The sequence below is a fragment of the Aquarana catesbeiana genome, linkage group LG04, assembly GCF_042186555.1.
Source record: "Aquarana catesbeiana isolate 2022-GZ linkage group LG04, ASM4218655v1, whole genome shotgun sequence".
Lineage (NCBI taxonomy): Eukaryota > Metazoa > Chordata > Amphibia > Anura > Ranidae > Aquarana > Aquarana catesbeiana.
This window is the reverse complement of record NC_133327.1, coordinates 526,256,672-526,273,944: the sequence shown is the minus strand read 5'-3', so window position 1 is coordinate 526,273,944 and position 17,273 is coordinate 526,256,672. Positions and strand designations below refer to the sequence as shown.

The 17,273-nt window shown below is 45.1% G+C and overlaps 1 protein-coding gene across 1 annotated transcript in view; it reads right to left on the bottom strand.

Moving 5' to 3' along the window:
- Positions 1-17,273, bottom strand: part of ESR1 (estrogen receptor 1) — a 522,594-nt gene that overhangs the window by 248,026 nt on the left and 257,295 nt on the right. The window lies entirely within an intron of this gene.

The window sequence follows — 17,273 nt, the reverse complement described above, 5'->3', positions numbered from 1 at the left end:
AATAGCTCTACCGGACTGGTACTCGGAATTCCAATTGGCCCGACTGGAAAGGAGCCACGTTGCCTGGGACTTCATGCTGGCTGTATGTAACTGGATAGGATTAGGGCCCCATATGATAGCCAGGATCTCAGCTTTATACCAAAACCCCTCTACAAATTTAAAAATTAATGGTACTTTGTCCGCTAAGGTTCACATAAACAACGGCATTAGACAGGGATGCCCGCTATCCCCCTTCCTCTTTATACTCTCCCTAGAACCATTCATTAGGATGATCAAAGCTAATACTGCCATTACAGGATTTGGGGTTCAGGGCAGAGAGTAGAAGACAGCTGCCTAAGCGGATGACTTATTATTCTTTCTGACGAACCCAGTGATTACCCTGACCAATTTAATACAGGAATTTGCCCACTACAACTACATCTCCAACCTAAAGATAAACTACTCAAAATCTGAAGCCATGAATGTGTCTCTCCCTGCACAGACCCTAGCTTGAACCAAAGAAAACTCCCTCTTTAAATGGTACCCACGGGCACTGAAATACCTTGGAGTTTGACTTATGCCCCAATTATGCTCTACCTATGTGCAGAATTTCCCCCCTTTCTTCAAAAGTATTGAAAAGGATTTAAAGCGATGTCAGTCAGTATATTTCTCATGGTTCAGCCGAGCAGATATGGTCAAAATGACTATCCTACCTAAGTTGCTTTACCTTATGCACACACTACCCATCAAAGTCCCCTCTAATTTTTCAGAAACACAGAATTAGATTCAATCTATTAACAAGACCTAAAGAACAAGGTGGGATGGGCTTACCCGAATTCGGAAACTATTACCATGCCTCCCACCTAACCAGAATAATTGACTGGCATTGTCATGGGGATGTGAAGGACTGGGTCTTACTGGAAACGGACCTGAACCCAATCCCACTACAATATTCACCATGAATTCCATGGGTGAGCTACCCTCTTAGTCTAAGATGGCATCCTCTAATGGGAAACACTCTTGAAGTTTTTCATAAATTGACAACCCGCTCAGACTTCACCGCCTTACTTAGCCCACTGACATTGGTAAAAGACAACCCTGACTTCACACCTGGCCTAGGTAACCCGGTGTTTCAACCTAATCAACAAACAAAAGCCCTTATAGCAGGAACCTGTTTCCATAAAGGCAAAATTAAAGAATGGACCTCACTAAAGGAGGGGAAAAATCTACCACATATGCCCTTCTGGGCCTATCTACAACTATGCAGTTATCTAGGGGGGAAGACCGGCAAAGAGAATGTTCATAGACCCCTTACAAACTTAGAGTCAGTTTGTCATAGGGACACCCAGTTCACCAAGGCCACTTCTACTGCTTATTCTTGGCTACAAGACTCAAAACCCATCAATATGGACGGACTCAGGAGGAAATGGTCGGAGGAACTGCAGATGGAGATCACTGAAAACCGATAGAGGTACGCCTGCATTCTTACCCACAAATGCTCCATTAGTACAAAAATGCAAGAAACAGCATTCAAGCTTTTGACACACTGGTACAATACCCCGGCTAAGCTGCATAGGTGGAACCCACAGACACCTGCATCTTGCTGAAGATGTCAAAAAGAGATAGGCACATTATCTCGTATCTGGTGGCATTGCCCGGAGCTTGTACCATATTGGGACAAGGTCAAAATCCTGATCAAACAATAACGAAGACAAAACTCACTCTGAATGCAGCATGTTGTTTACTGCATGTACCTTATTTCTCATTTAAGAAATACAAACATTCCTTATCTAAACATCTGCTTAACGCGGCTAAGTCTCTAATTCCTCTACACTTGAACTCCACCTGGGTTCCTTCCATAGTAGACTTGCTTTGTAAAGTCTCAGACATTTATGAAATGGAGGAGACTTTAGCGCAGGCTAGCGATAGGGTTGAAAGATTTCATAAAACATGGCAACCTTGGCTCTCCTTCAAATACTCCTCAGCATACGAAGACATTCTGTCACCCCAGATTACATAGCTAACATGCCTTCTAGTGATATTCCAGACACCTTCTAGGCTCTGTCTCATATCCACACAGATGACAATATCTAAAGGACTAACAGTTATTTATTGCTAACCCTCCATGATCATCATTTCTCATCTTTCTTCCTTCTCTTCCCTTCCTACAGTTCACAATAGTAGATAAAGCTTTATCTGGCTCTAACAAGACTGAGAATGTACTATAGGTTTGCTCACAATAGAATATTCGACTAAAGTCAAGTACTGTAGCTACATTTGCACTTGAATTGAATTTTGAATGTTGTGGCTATAAGATCTATATTGCAACCAGGCTATCTTTATTCTTGTTATATTAAAACAGGCAATTGCATCTGCAAGTTCCTTTATTGTGTATTCGTTCTATCTACAATAGATAGATAACTAATCTATTAGAAGTCCATATAAAGTTCATAAATCCCTATATAGATCATAGGTTTCACAATCTTCAATTGCAGCATCAGATTTCCATTGTGCAGTATAAAGTGCCAAGTGCTAAAAAAACTAAAAATTCTGTGCAGTCCGTGCTCCCCTTTCTATGCCCTCTCACTCACCAGATATAATGGACTCCCATGACTGAAGTCACAAACGCTTGTGTAGATGGCTGGGCTCTGTTGTTCCATGGGCTGTGTCTCAGATTGTAGCATAGATTGTTCTCAGTATACCATTATACGATGTAAATGAATGTCAGAGAAAGCGATATAGCATAATTCTGATTATTTAACCATAAAAACAAACAATATCCACTCACATGTTAAAAACGCTGTGACAAGTGTAAAAAACGGGAACCGGAAGTAGCCATCAACTTGTATCTCACCGGCTGGAAATAACGTCACCACCCGCAATCGCTGACGCGTTTCATCCCATCCACAAGTCGTAATCAAAGGATAACCTTTGATAACGTCTCGTGGGAGAGACGAAACGCATAACATATCTGCGGGTGATGACATAATTTCTGGCCGGTGAGACGCAACAGAGCCCAGCCATCTACACAAGCATTTGAGAAATGGGAGTTGTTAGTTCAATTGGCTCTAGGAGCATATGGGATCAAATAATGAATAACGTTCAGTTGGTCTCGCTGTCTCCAACTCATAGAGTTACTCAACTCTTCATCTTGCATAGATCGAACCCCAGAATTGTTGCATTGGATATAGGTAGGAAGGATAAACCTGAATGTTCAAGATGTGCCCAGTCTCATGGCACTTTTATTCACTTGCTTTGGAAATGTTCAAAATTGCACTGGTATTGGCATGGTTGTAATGTGATAAACTCTGTTTCTGTGTTCATTTTAAATTTTGTTCTATGTCTATTATGGTATATATCCCAAAAACTTGAAACATAATCAGATAGTGGCCATTATAAGATCACGTTTTATGGCCCGTAAGTTGATAGCCTCTTGTTGGGTTTTTCCCAACTCTCCTACCCTGGGCGATTGGACCTGGGAAATGGATAAACATGTTATGCTTGAAAAACGTGTTTGGAAAAATATGGAAAAAATGGATAGCTCCATGCTCCAGCCTAAACGCATAGTGAAGAAAGGTAGTGTTTGAAGAGCAGATTGGCCTGATTTATTTAAGGTACTTGATGCCACAACACTTCATGTTCCTGTATAAGAAACACTTCATGTACTTCATTGGTCCTAAACGCAAACGCGATTAAACACGGCTAAACACAGCATGTGAACACGGCAAAACAGACTTTTTTTTTTTTTTTTTTTTTTTGCCACTTCAGCGAAATTTATTTTAAGAGAAGTCGTATCAACTTTGAAAATCAAAATTTTTCCTGTCTCTTTTTTTTTCACATCATTGTGGCTAATATATTGTTTATTTTTATTTAATCCTAAACTTCATAGTTAAAAGTAAAGCACAATTTTCCTCCAAGCGAGCAGATCATATAGAGACCACATATAGATATACAATCTTTTAGTAATATCCCCAAGCCTTTAAAACCTCCATTTTCCCCTCATACCCCCCCCCCCCATCCCTCTATTCCCCTCCACCCTCCTCTTATCCCCTACGCACACCACCCATTCCACCTCATATTCTTACATCTATCCAACCCATTCATGCTCGAGCCATAACTTCCATATATTTCATTAAAGTGCCTCTTTTTCTATACCATTATTCCTCTTTCGTAATCAAGTCCTTGACCTCTTTTCTCCATTCTCCTACTGTTGGGGGTTCTTTTGCCTGCCACTTTCGTGCTATAATTTTCCTTGCCTGAAACAGGCATCTTATAATGGCGGTCTGGGTGTCCCTCGGCATGTCATTTTCCTCCAGCAAACTCAACAGACAGATTCTTCCCTCCATTTCTAATGAGGACCCAAATATTGCGTTGATTTCCTCCACTAGTTTTTCCCAATATCTGTATAACTTGGGACATCGCCAAAACATATGCACGAGGTCTCCTTTTTCCTCTCCGCACCACTGACATTTCGCATCCTGCCTCTTACCAAACCTAAATAATTTCTCTGGTGTGTAATAGAGTCTGTAGATCAAAAATAAATAAGAGACTCCCTGTGACAGTGATAGAGATATCCTTGGCCCCAATGCCAAAATAAATTTCCATTGTTCCTCCGTTATTGTGCCAACCTCTTCCTCCCATTTAGCTCTCTTCCTGGGCTCCACCCCCCCCTTCTCGCCCCGCCTTATTTATACTTTTGTACATTTGTGAGATCAGCCCTTTAGACCCCTTAGTATTTACCAGATTCCTTAGCAAGGGTATTTCGCTCCACTCTATCATCTTGCCACTGAATTGTACCTCAAGGGCGTGCCTTACTTGCAAGTAACTAAAAAATAATCTGTTGGGCACTGCAAATTTCTCTTTTATCTCTTGAAACGTTTTCAACCTTCCTACCCTGTACAGTTGCACCAAACAATGAATACCCCTCCTATCCCATTCTTCTATTCTCCCCATCACCCTGAACTCCTTCAGATTTTTATTATTCCATATCGGGGAAAACTCGGAGTACCCTGTATATCCCAGTACCGCCTTTACCGACTTCCAGCATTTAATCATTAGCTGAGTTGTTGGGCAGCTATATCCAAAAAGTTCAGCCTCCACTGCCTTCACCTCTGTATCATGACTGCTATTGTACAACCATACACTCTTTCCTCCTACCCTTTCTTCCGCCAGATTGCTGCCTCTCATAAACTGGATTTGGGCTGCCAGAAAGTAACTCCAGGGGTCCGGTAGCGCCAGGCCTCCCTCCTCTCTCGACCGCTGCAGCGCTCTCAAACCAATTCTTGCCACTCCATTCTTCCAAATTAATTCCCTAAACAAACTATCCAGCCTCCCAAACCAGTGCTTCGGGATCCAGACAGGAGAATTGTGTAATACAAACAAAATTTGCGGCATCCATATCATTTTAATAAGATTGCATCTGCTGGCGACCGAGAGAGGAAGGCTGCCCCACACCCGGCTCTTTTGTTTTAACTTTGCCATTAATGGTACCACATTGCCAGTTATATACTGCCCTGGGTCTTTGGTTATGTTTACCCCCAAGTATCTCATTTGATTTACGATTTTTAGGGTATTCACCTGTCCTGGGAACGGGTTAACCAGGGGGTCTATCGGTAAGAGAGCCGATTTTTCCCAGTTAATTCTTAAACCCGAGAAGCGCCCGAATTCTTTAATCAGTTTCATAGCCCCTAGCAGGGAAGCTTGTGTATCTTCCAGGAACAGCAGAATGTCATCCGCATACATTGCGACTTTCTCCTCTGCGCCCTTTCTTTTAAAACCCTGCACTTCTTGCGAGATTCTTAGGGAGACCGCCAGAGGTTCCAATGCAAGGGCGAAGAGCAGGGGTGACAGTGGGCACCCCTGTCTCGTCCCCCTCCCTAGCTGAAACCACCCGGAGCACTCACCGTTAACCCTAACCCTGGCTCTTGGTTTGTCATATAAAAGACTCAACCAGTTCACAAAATTAGGACCAAATTTGAACTCTGCCAGTACTTTCCACAAATAATGCCACTCAAGGCAATCAAATGCCTTGACCGCATCTAGTGATAGTATAGCTCTATTCCCTTCTTTCTCCGTAGGTACTTGTATATTACTGTACAATCTTCTAATATTCATACTCACCGATCTGTCCGGTATAAAGCCGGTTTGGTCTGGGTGGATTACTTTCGCAATTATCTTTTTTAACCTGTTTGCTAGGGTTTTTGCCAGAATCTTAATATCTGTGCATAGAAGTGAGATAGGTCTATATGAGGCTACATCTAACGGGTTCTTCCCTTCCTTTAACAAGATTACAATAGTGGCTTCTGTCATAGACATAGGCAATCTACCCTCCACAACGGCTCCGTTCAAAACTTCCAGTAGTTTTGGCAGCAAGACATCCCCGTATCTCTTATAAGTTTCTATGGGCAAACCGTCCGGTCCTGGCGATTTTTGATTCGCCATTTCCTTTACCACTCCCTGCAACTCCACCAGCGTCAATGGAGCTTCCAGAGCATCTCTTTCCTCACTGGATAACGGGGTTATTTTCATTTTCTCAAAGAACTCCCACATCTCCCCCTCTACATCCGACTGTGGGGCCCCATACAGACCTTCATAGTAGTCTTTAAACACTACCACTATACCAGGGGTAGTTCTAATGGTGTTCCCGTCCTTATCCCATATTTCTGCTATAGTGGATGAGGGGCCATTTGCCCTAGCTATCAGTGCCAAAGTTCTACCCACTAATTCCCCTTCACAAAAAAATTTCTGTTTCTGAAACATTCTGCTCCTTTCTTCTTTCTCTAGTACTAATTTCTTGTATTCTTCCTGGCCTTCTACCCAAGCCTCATACCTAGCTATAGTTGGCTCCTCTAGATACCTCCCTTCTGCCACCCTCACCTTTTCTCTTATTCAATGTTCCTTGACCCGTGTTTTCTTTTTGGCATAGGAGATTTTCTGAATGAAGACCCCTCTAAGGAACGCCTTCAAGGCGTCCCAGGTTATACCAAGCAAAGCAGATCCTGAGTTCATATTTATAAATTCTTCCAAACAACCGGCTATCGCCTCATCATCCTCAATTATTTCAAGCCAAAAGGGGTTCAGTCTCCACTCCCCCCTTCTAGCGCTCAGCCCCATTCTAACTGAAAAAACCAGTGGAGAGTGGTCTGAGAGCCCCCTTGGCTCGTAATCTATCCCTCCCATTATCCTCAGGGCTTCCTCATTACAGAGCACTAAATCAATCCTGGATAAAGTTGCATGCGTCCTCGAGTGGCATGAATATTGCCTCTCGCTCGGATGCCACTTCCTCCAGGTATCCACCCATCCCACTTCCTCACAGAATTGGGAGAGTGGGCCCTTAGATGACCCTCCAGGGGTCCCCTTTGTCGGGAATCTGTCCACACAGTTGTCCATAACCGTATTAAAGTCCCCCGTCACTATAACCGATACCCCAGGTTTGTCCGCTATGAAGCTTATCAATTCGCTAAGTATTTCTGTTTTGAATGGTGGAGGAATATACACACTTGCAAGAACACAATCCCGCCCCTCAATATTACAGTAGAGAAAAACATATCGACCGTACTTATCCAGTTTACTCTGTCTGCAGGAGAAAACCAACCCAGTATTTATCAGCACACTCACTCCCCTTGAATACGAGGTATGAGTTGAGTGATACTGCTCTTGATAGTTCCTGTTCCTCAGAGTATTCACTGTATCTTTATCTAGGTGGGTCTCCTGGAGACAGAGTATCCTGACATCCCTTGTTCTGGCCATAGAAAAAATAGCTTGTTTCTTACATACATCTTTCACCCCCCTTACATTCCAAGAACATATCTTCATATATTTAGATTTACCTAAATTCACCCTCTTATCTATTTTAGTGCCTACCATTCACCTATTCCTGTGTCTTGACTCAACATAATATTCTATTCCCAAAATTTTTGTGATTAATAATTGAAATCTTAGTGCTTTTACTTTTTGTGTTTCTTCGCACCTATTTCTGTCTTAACTCAACATAATATTCTATTCCCAAAACTTTCGAAATTAATAATTGAAATCTTAGTGTTTTCACTTTTTGTGCTTCTACCATACTTCCTACTTCACACCACTCTACCCTCTTACTCCCTTCCCTCCCCCCATACCCCCATATACCCATCTCCCTCCCCCATCCCTCCCAGCCCTCCTCCCTCCCCATCCCATCCCCCCCTTCCTCCCTCCCTCCCCCCGCCCCATCCCCCCCTCCCCCCTCCCCCACCGGCCCAACCTTGGGCCCATCCCTCCGAGCTTCTAAAGTGACCGTGTTAACCCACAAACCATGGATACACCTCCTTCCCCCTTTTGCATTGCAACCCAAACCTATATATATATATAAGAGGGGGATTACCCCCAACATAACCAACGTGTAAAGGATTTTTATCCACTACCTCCCTATTCCCACCCCTCTACAAGTATAACCATGAAAAAGGGGGAGGGAAGAGAACCGAGAAAAATGTCAATAAGCTTTTTTTGAAAAAAAGAAAAAAAAAAAAAAAAGTCACGTCCCCAAATATACATCTGCTCGCTGGGCAAAATGCCCCAGATTTTGTCCTCCACCTCCCCCTCTCTCTCCTTCTAAGGCCTTTCTCCCGACCGAGATCTTCCCTCATTCTTCTCCAGCCATGGGAACACTTCCGCGGGGGCATTAAAAAACTGTACCTCCCCATTTGTTGTTACCCGTAAACGGGCTGGGTATAACAGCGCATAGCCTATTTTACGCTGTTGTAGACTCCGCTTGCACTCCGCAAATTTTGCCCTCTGTCTCTGCAGCTCAGGGGAGAAATCTGGATACAGGGATATTCTTGCACCATTATACAGAATATTCTTCATCTCCCTTGCTTTCTGAAGAATAGTAATTTTGTCTCTAAAAAACAGAATTTTAACTATAAGAGGCCTTGGCTGTCCCCCTAAAGATGGAATCCTAGGTGCGATTCTATGCGCTCGTTCAACAGCGAACAGGTTGGAAAATGCGTCTTTGCCAAACATATCCCTGAACCATCCCTCCATGAATTCTGCCGGATTGTTACCCTCGCTTCTTTCGGGGAGACCCAGAACCCTCACGTTCTTCCTGCGTGCCCTGTTCTCATATTCATCCATTTTTCTTAGGCATGAATCTAGTTGTACCTTCATCTTTTTAATCTCTTGTCTCAGTGGATTCACATCGTCTTCCACCTGACTGAGTCTCTCCTCAAGAACGGTGGTCCGAGCACATACCTCCTGCGTATCCCTTTTTAGCGTAGCTAAATCGTCTCTAATGCCTCTGAGCTGATCCGCTAAATCCGACAGCGCGGTCTTACAGGCATTGGTTGCTAGGAGAATTTCCTTTAGAGATGGTTCCTGCTCTGGTGTCCCCTTGTCCTCTATTATTTCATTGCCCAGACCACTCTCCCTACCTAAGTGCATCTGCGACGCTGGTATGGTGACTGTAGGTGCGCAAACTTGGGCTGGGCCTTGACTTTTCCTTCCCACAGAATGATTGGCCTGCGCACCTTGATGTTGCACACCCCCCATCTGGCTACTTTTTTTAGGTGTATAATTTGGTGTATGAGCAAAGCGTTCCAGCTTTGCTGCCGCCCCCTGACTGGCTTTATCCTTGGGGCCGCGCAAATTGTGCGCCCCAGCTCCTTCTTGTGCTGCGGTCTCCTCTGACCCCTTTTTTTTGGTCATCCTGTCCTCCCTCACCCCTTGGGACTTAGAGAACAAAAAAAATTATACAGTCCTGCTATGTTTCCTCCCCGGTGGTTTGAGATTCTGTTTAATAGACCCACAGGAGCACCGCTTTTCAAAAAAAAAAAAAACAATAGGAGTTCGCCAAGGGGTGCCTTCGGGAGAAGTTTCCAGAAAGTCTCATCCAGGGGGCTATTCAATCAAGCATTCCCAGGACACATAGAGCATAGCATAAAGCGTACCTGTGCAGTCTTCCTTACCCCCACCGTTCAGTCAGCTGTTCTACTCAGCAGCGTCCTCCAGCTGCTTCCTGTTTGTTTTAAGCAGGCGCTCTGAAGAGGGATCCTATAGGGCATACATGTAGCGAACACCGAGGCGCCGGTCAAATCTTTCGATATGCCGCTCCGCAAAAGACTCCTTATCTCCTCGGGATCAGGCCGTCACAGGCATGGAAGTGTCGCTCCGGCGTTCATGCTTCCAGCGTGGACATAGAGAGGAGCAGCTTGGTCCGGGTCAGCAACGCCCTCCCCTTCCCCTCAACCTCCGGTCACGCCCACCATCTCTCGTACAACCCCCCAAAAAAACAGAGTTTTTTAAACGTTGGTGACTATCTGTAAAGTTAAATCATTCAGGTTGGACTTGATGGACTTTTATCTTTTTTCAACCTCACCTACTATGTAACTATGTAAGGAGAGGTTTCAAAACGTCCCGTGTACATTAAGCCTAATCGGCCACTCTGCACACTGACAATGTATCACTGGGGTTTGTAATTGTTTTCAGACACAATCATAATTAATGGACTGACTGCAACAATTGTAAAGCATAACATGTGCCAACATTGTAGTGCTGCTGTACATTTTTTAAAGGACCTTTAGTTGTTCTTTTAAAGCTTCTCTGGTTTATAATAATAATTGGATTAATTTATCTCAAATCATATTGATGGCTGTGACAGACCTAGCCAGGAGAGAGACTTTTGGAGGGGACTGTATGCTAGCCTCTTGCCGATCGATCGGGGGCCCTTGCATTTGGGGGAACGGTGCTCTTTGTGAGCTGTATGCCTGGGGACCCTTGAGGTGGTATTACTGTGGATTCGGGTCCTGGTCCCCCAGGACACACAGACTCTGGGGACACTGGATTTGCCATATTGGAATAGTGGCTGATTCATAATGCTGGGACAGATACTGTTAGGAGATGCTGATGTAAATTCCAGCACCTGTCTGTCTGTTGTCTGCTAAAATGTGTATTGTAAATAAGTCTTTAGTATGGGATCTAAGAGTCATTAGATCCCCATCGTTATTTGTGTTAATTAACTCTGCTATTGTGTGAAGAAGAGTCTATGTTGGTTGTGATAATGTTGATTGGATTTTCTGAACTACAAGACGGCCAGTCTGGCCTAAATGTCATGTCTGAGTCATCTAGGCTGCCTAAAGGGATTAGTTAATTAGCTCATGTTAATTAGGTTAATTAGGTTACAGCTGTATTGTTAGAGTAATATGAGCAGGAGGTCTGCACCTCCACTTTTAGTGTATAAAAGCCTGTATTTTGCAATAAAGAGAGATTCTTGTTTGAACTTACATACAGCCTGCCTGGTGTTTGTTCTGAGCTATCACAACTGGGTTAGAATGGCACATAGCTGAAGTTCTAATCCTGGAGCATTGGATGACCGAACCATCAGACGTTGCAATCTGATTCAATAGCTGCAGAGGAGTGTCGGGAGAGTGGAACCGAGCAAGCAAGGGGCTCGTTACAATGGCCTAACCCTTCCTGAGTTCAGCCTGCTGTGTAAAATTCTTCCCTTCCCCATTCCAGTTATATTCACTGTGGGGCCCTGCCCCATTCATTCCTATAGGTGAGTCAAGCTCTGCTAGACTGCTAGGAGTATGTCTCACCCTTTAGAATGAATGGGGCTATGGCACACATGTACAGTGTGAAGAGGACCAGGCAGGAATATTTTCTGATCAAAGTCTATGTGGAACTGTACAATGAATATTTCTGAGAAGCAGATGGTTGTGAGTTGAGTTTGGGATGAGTTTTACATGACAAGTTGCATTTAGGTTGGTGGGGCAATAATTAAAGGACAAGCACACTAAAGGTACAGTTGGCCTTTACATTTCTTACAAGTAATCATAGTATATATTTAGGCAAAGTTTTAAGTGGGTCACCAAATGCTGGAATTCTGTACTGGGATGCATGTACAGTATCTCAATAGTGTGAGGTCCCAAGGCAAATGTAGCTCTACCCTTGGCTAGGGCCACTGTTTTAAAGTCCAGGTTCTATTCCCACTAGTGCAGCAGCCAGGCAAACAGCAACTTCACACACTGATTCAGAAAATACAGTCCATAAGGGTTGTCTTTTTGAAGTTTTATTGTAGCATTAACTTGGATGGGTTTTGGGAACTGTGGGATACTCCACATTACTAACTTTACATTACTAACTTACTAACTGGACCAATAAGGACATTCTTCCTTGTAGTAGCTCTGCTGAACAGTCCCTTAGGCAGTGGGACCTTAAGATGACAGCTCTGGGGCACCGATAGCAATGACCCAGGCTAGGAAAGCCTTGTACTTAGTGCAGCAGGGGTGGTAAAAGAAAAGAGTCACTAAAATTCTTTCCCCCTTTGGGTCAGTACTCATAGTGTCCTTCCAGCATAGAATGTAATTCTGATTCCAGCAGACTGTCTCTCCCTGTGTATTCCCAAGGCAGGTTTTCAGTAGCACCCCCCTTGAATCCCTGAAAGGGTTTGTGGCTGAGCAGGCAGCAGGCCCTCTCAGCCTGGGCTGGGATCCTGAGGAGCAGGGTGGGCCTTTGGCAATTCAGCCAGGAAGGCAGGCAGCTTTCCCTGGCTGGGAACTTCTCTCCCACTACATGCAGCCTACCAGTTCACCCAAAGCAGCTGTCTATCAAGATACTCTAAGCATAAGACTACTTGTAATCAGGAGTATATGTCAGGGCTGGGCTCAGCCCTTCCTTCTCAGAGCAGGCCGCTCAGCTGTCAGTTAATTGCCAGCTCTAACCTTTCCACAGTGACTCACCTGGTGATGATATCCTACTTGTCAGTCCTGCTGGCTACTTAGGGCTCTTTCACGCGGGACTGATCCATGATGATCCACCCCGTGAACATCCGCTTGCTCAGCGGGGATCGATCCACCGATCCCTGCTGAGCAGGAAGATGACAGGTCCGTCGCTGCACAGTGTGCAGCGACAGACCTGTCAGAGTGCTGCTCTCCCCTATGGGGGATCGGATGATGACGGACTGTAGAGTCCGTCGTCACCCGATCCGATCGGAAAACGGATGGAAAAGTAGGTTTTTCCTCCGTTACACTTTTTCGGGTCGGATGTCAGCGGACATGTCACCGCTGACATCCGATGCTCCATGGAGATCTATGGAGGGTCCATTCAGGTCCGCCTAAAAAATTGACAGGCAGACCTTAACGGATCGTTCGTGTGAAAGGGGCCTTAAGCTGCTCAGTCCAGATCCTCTCTGCCTTTGCCTTGGTCAACATACCAGGAGACTCTTTCTTGTGTTCCTGTTAAGACTTGCTTGGCTGACATCCATTCTGGTTCCTTATCTTGCTTGCTGTTCCACTACTCTGATTCTCCGGTTTCCTGATTTCCTGGCCTGTTCTGAAGTACTCTGATCCCTGGCTCCCTGAAATCCTGGCTTGTCTGACTATACGTTCCGGTTACCAAACTGGCTATGTTTTGACCACATTTGCTCTATTTACCTTTTACCATTATTATTATTATTATTATTATACAGTGTGATTTTTACTGCACTTCTGTCTCAGTCTGATTCATAGTTCCTGACAGTAGGCGAAGGCCATGAATTCAGAAGATGCAGTTATTCCACTTGTTTGTAATATTTCTTCAAGATTGGATGAGCAGGATCACTGCATAGATCAGTTTGCCATAGCATTACATACGCTCTTGAGTCGCACGGCTCACCTGGAATCTGCCACTGTGGCTGCTCCGGTACAACCTGTGTTGCAGGCTGTCCCTAATGCTGCTCCAGTCTCTGTGCAGGCACCCGCCTCGAGTATCACCTGTTGAAGAGGTATGTCTGGTTCCGCTATGCTTCCCCAGCAATTTGAGGACGATCCAGTCCAATACAGAGGGTTTCTCAACCAGGTTGAGATATACTTTGAGATGCTGCCCCAGGCATTTCCCACGGACAGAAGCAAAGTAGGTTTTGTGATATCTTTGCTTTCTGAGAGAGCCTTGGCACGGGCAAACCCTTTATGGGGGACGCAAAAACCCATTGTCCTGAGTTACCCAGAATTTGTGGCTTTCTTCAAAAGGGTATTTGACGTTCCCACACGTTCCGCTTCTGCTTCCAAGAGCCTCATGCCCATCAAACAGAGAACGAGAACTGTTGCCGATTACGCCATTGAATTCCGTACTCTAACAGCAGAGGTTGCTTGGAACAATGAGGCTCTCGTGGCTGCCTTTTCTCATTGTCTCTCGTATACCATCAAAGATGAGATAGCAGCCCGAGATATACCTACTGAGCTGGAGAAGTTGATTACGTTTGGCATCCTCATTGTCTTCAGACTCAGAGAAAGACTCTCTTTTAAGGAGCGCTTGCGGAAGCCTCCTGACTCCAAGCTTTGCAGCCCCACCCTTGCCTCCCTCACCTCCCATCCCTCCTGGTACCGAGTCTGTCAGTGAAGTGAAACCCATTCAGGTGGGCTTCACACGTCCCTCTGCAGATGAGAGGACCCTTTGGAGGAGGGAGAGATTGTGCCTTTATTGTGGCCAGGCAGGCTACTTTTTACCCTTTGTTGGTCTGATTCGTCTGTCAAGATACAGGCTCTAATCGACTCTGGGGCTGCAGGCCTGTTCATTGATGCTGCTTTTGTATCTAAGCACTCAATTCCGCTGCAGCTTTGTGCCACTCTACTTGCCATTGAGGCTCTTGATGGGAGACCTCTACAGCCTGCCCAGGTGACTCATGAGACTGCTCCATTTTCCATGACCATAGGGGCTCTTCACCTTGAGATAATCCAATTCCAAGTAATTTCTTCACCTAAGTTTCCGGTAGTTATTGGTTATCCTTGGTTACAGAGGCACAACCCCTCTTTTGATTGGCTTCGTGCTGAGGTTATTTCCTGGTCGCCACTATGCCGCAAGACATGTTTTCAAAATGTGGCTAAGGTCCTGTGCACCTCTTCCCTTTCCTCCCTGCCGGATGAGTACCGCGAGTTTAGCGATGTCTTTGACAAAGGTCAAGCCGGTAGTTTTCCTCCACACCGGTCGTATGATTGCGCAATTGACCTTTAACCTGGTGCCATACTCCCTCATAGCAGGGTTTACCCTTTGTCGGCCTCAGAGGACAAGGCCATGAAGGAGTATGTTGTATACGCACTTTCTCAAAGATTCATCCGAAGAGTGGTGAACTGAGACCTTGTATTAATTATAGGGCTCAAATTCGTTTCACGATTAAAAATGCTTATCCAATATCCGAGTTATTTGACCGCCTCAAGGGAGCAACAGTTTTCAGAAAGCTTGATTTGAGAGGGGCATACAATCTTGTGAGGATCAAGGAGGGCGATGAATGGAAAACTGCGTTTAAGACCATAACAGGCCATTATGAGTACCTCGTAATGCCATTTGGCCTTTGCAACGCTCCGGCAGTTTTCCAGGAAATTATCAACGATGTTCTTCAAGATTTGTTGCAGCTATGTGTGGTACTTTATCTTGACGATATCCTCATATTTTCCAAATCCCTAGAGAGCCACCACACAGATGATTGTCATGTGCTTCAGAGGCCGAGAGAAAACAATCTGTATTGTAAATTGGAGAAGTGCGAGTTCCATCATGAACAGGTTAAATTCCTGGGTTATGTCATGGGTTTACGCCCTCAGCAACGTTTTCTTGGCTTTGCCAATTATTATCAGAAGTTTAATTGTAACTTCTCGTCTTTGGTCAAGCCCCTGACTGATATGATCAGAAAGGATGGTAGCCCACAGAGTTGGTCTCCGGAATCCATTAAGGCCTTTGAGAGTCTCAAGGCTGCCTTTGTTTCAACTCCTGTGTTGGCACATCCTGATCCTACATTACCCTTTATCCTTGAGGTTGATGCTTCTGAGACTAGAGTTGGCACCCTTCTGTCTCAATGTCCTACCTCTGAGAGCGCTATGCATCCTTGTGACTACTTTTCCAAGAAATTGTCTCCTGCGGAATGCAATTATGAGATTGGGGACAGAGAGTTGTTAGCGATCATTTTGGCCCTTAAAGAATGGAGGCATCTCCTCAAAGGTACCACTGTGCCGGTTCTCATTCTGACTGACCATAAGAATCTCACATTCTTGTCTGCGGCCAAACGCTTCTCCCCAGAAGGGCGCAATAGGCTCTTTTCTTGTCAAGTTTCAATTACATGGAGATGGAATTGGTTCCTATGATTCCTCTTGATCGTATTCTGGCTACGGTTCGCACCAGTCTCACTTCTCCTTTAGGTGATAAAAATTCTTGCCGCTCAGATCCATGCTCCTCCTGAGAAACCTTCTGACCGCTGCTTTGTCCCTGAAAGTCTCTGTACTGCCATGCTCCAGACTTACCATTCTCCCAAGGCTGCTGGCCATCCAGGGAAGAATCAACTTTTTTGGGCCATTTCCCAACAATTCTGGTGGCCTAGTCTACGTGCTGATGTAGCCACCTTCGTAGCTGCTTGTTCCATGTGTGCTCAGAGTAAGACACCACAAAACCTTCCAGTGGGCCTCCTACAACCCATACCCAATGGAGAGAGGCCTTGGACCCACCTGTCTATGGATTTCATTGTGGAGTTACCCAACTCTCAGGGCAACACAGTTATCCTTATGATGTTTGACCGGTTCTGGAAAATGTCTCATTGTATTCCACTTAAGAAGTTGCCCACATTTAAGGAACTGGCTTCCATTTTTGCTCGGAAGATCTTTCGCTTACATGGGCTACCCAAGGTGATCGTCTCGGACAGGGGTAGTCAGTTTGTGTCTCAGTTATGGTGAGCCTTTTGTGCACAGTTGGGAATTCAGCTTTCTTTCTCCTCTACATATCACCCTCAGTCTAATGGGGCCACAGAACGAGCCAACCGGTCCTTGGAGCAGTTTCTACATTGCTATATTTCTGACCATCATAACAACTGGTCAGACCTCTTACCTTGGGCAGGGTTTGCTCACAATAATGCCATGAGTTCTGCTTCCCGATTGTCCCCGTTTATGGCGAACTATGGTTTCCAACCATCCATGTTGCCTGACTTATTTGCTCCTCAGAGCAATCCTGTGTTAGAAGAGCATCTCCGTGGTCTTTGTTCCACTTGGGTACAAGTCCAGGAGTCCTTGCGACATGCCAATGATAGGTATAGACTCCATGCTGACTGCAGACATCTGCCTGCGCCTTCCTACCAGGTTGGGGACAAGGTTTGGCTGTCATCTAGCAACCTCCAACTCCATGTTCCCTCACTGAAGTTGGCACCTCAGTTTATTGGGCCTTTCCGCATTATCCGCAGGATTAACCCAGTGGCTTACGCTTTAGACCTTCCTTCGAATATGTGTATCTCAAATGTATTTCATACCACCTTATTAAAACCTTTGGTCTGCAACCGATTCACCACCTCGGTGCCACATCCTCACCCAGTACAG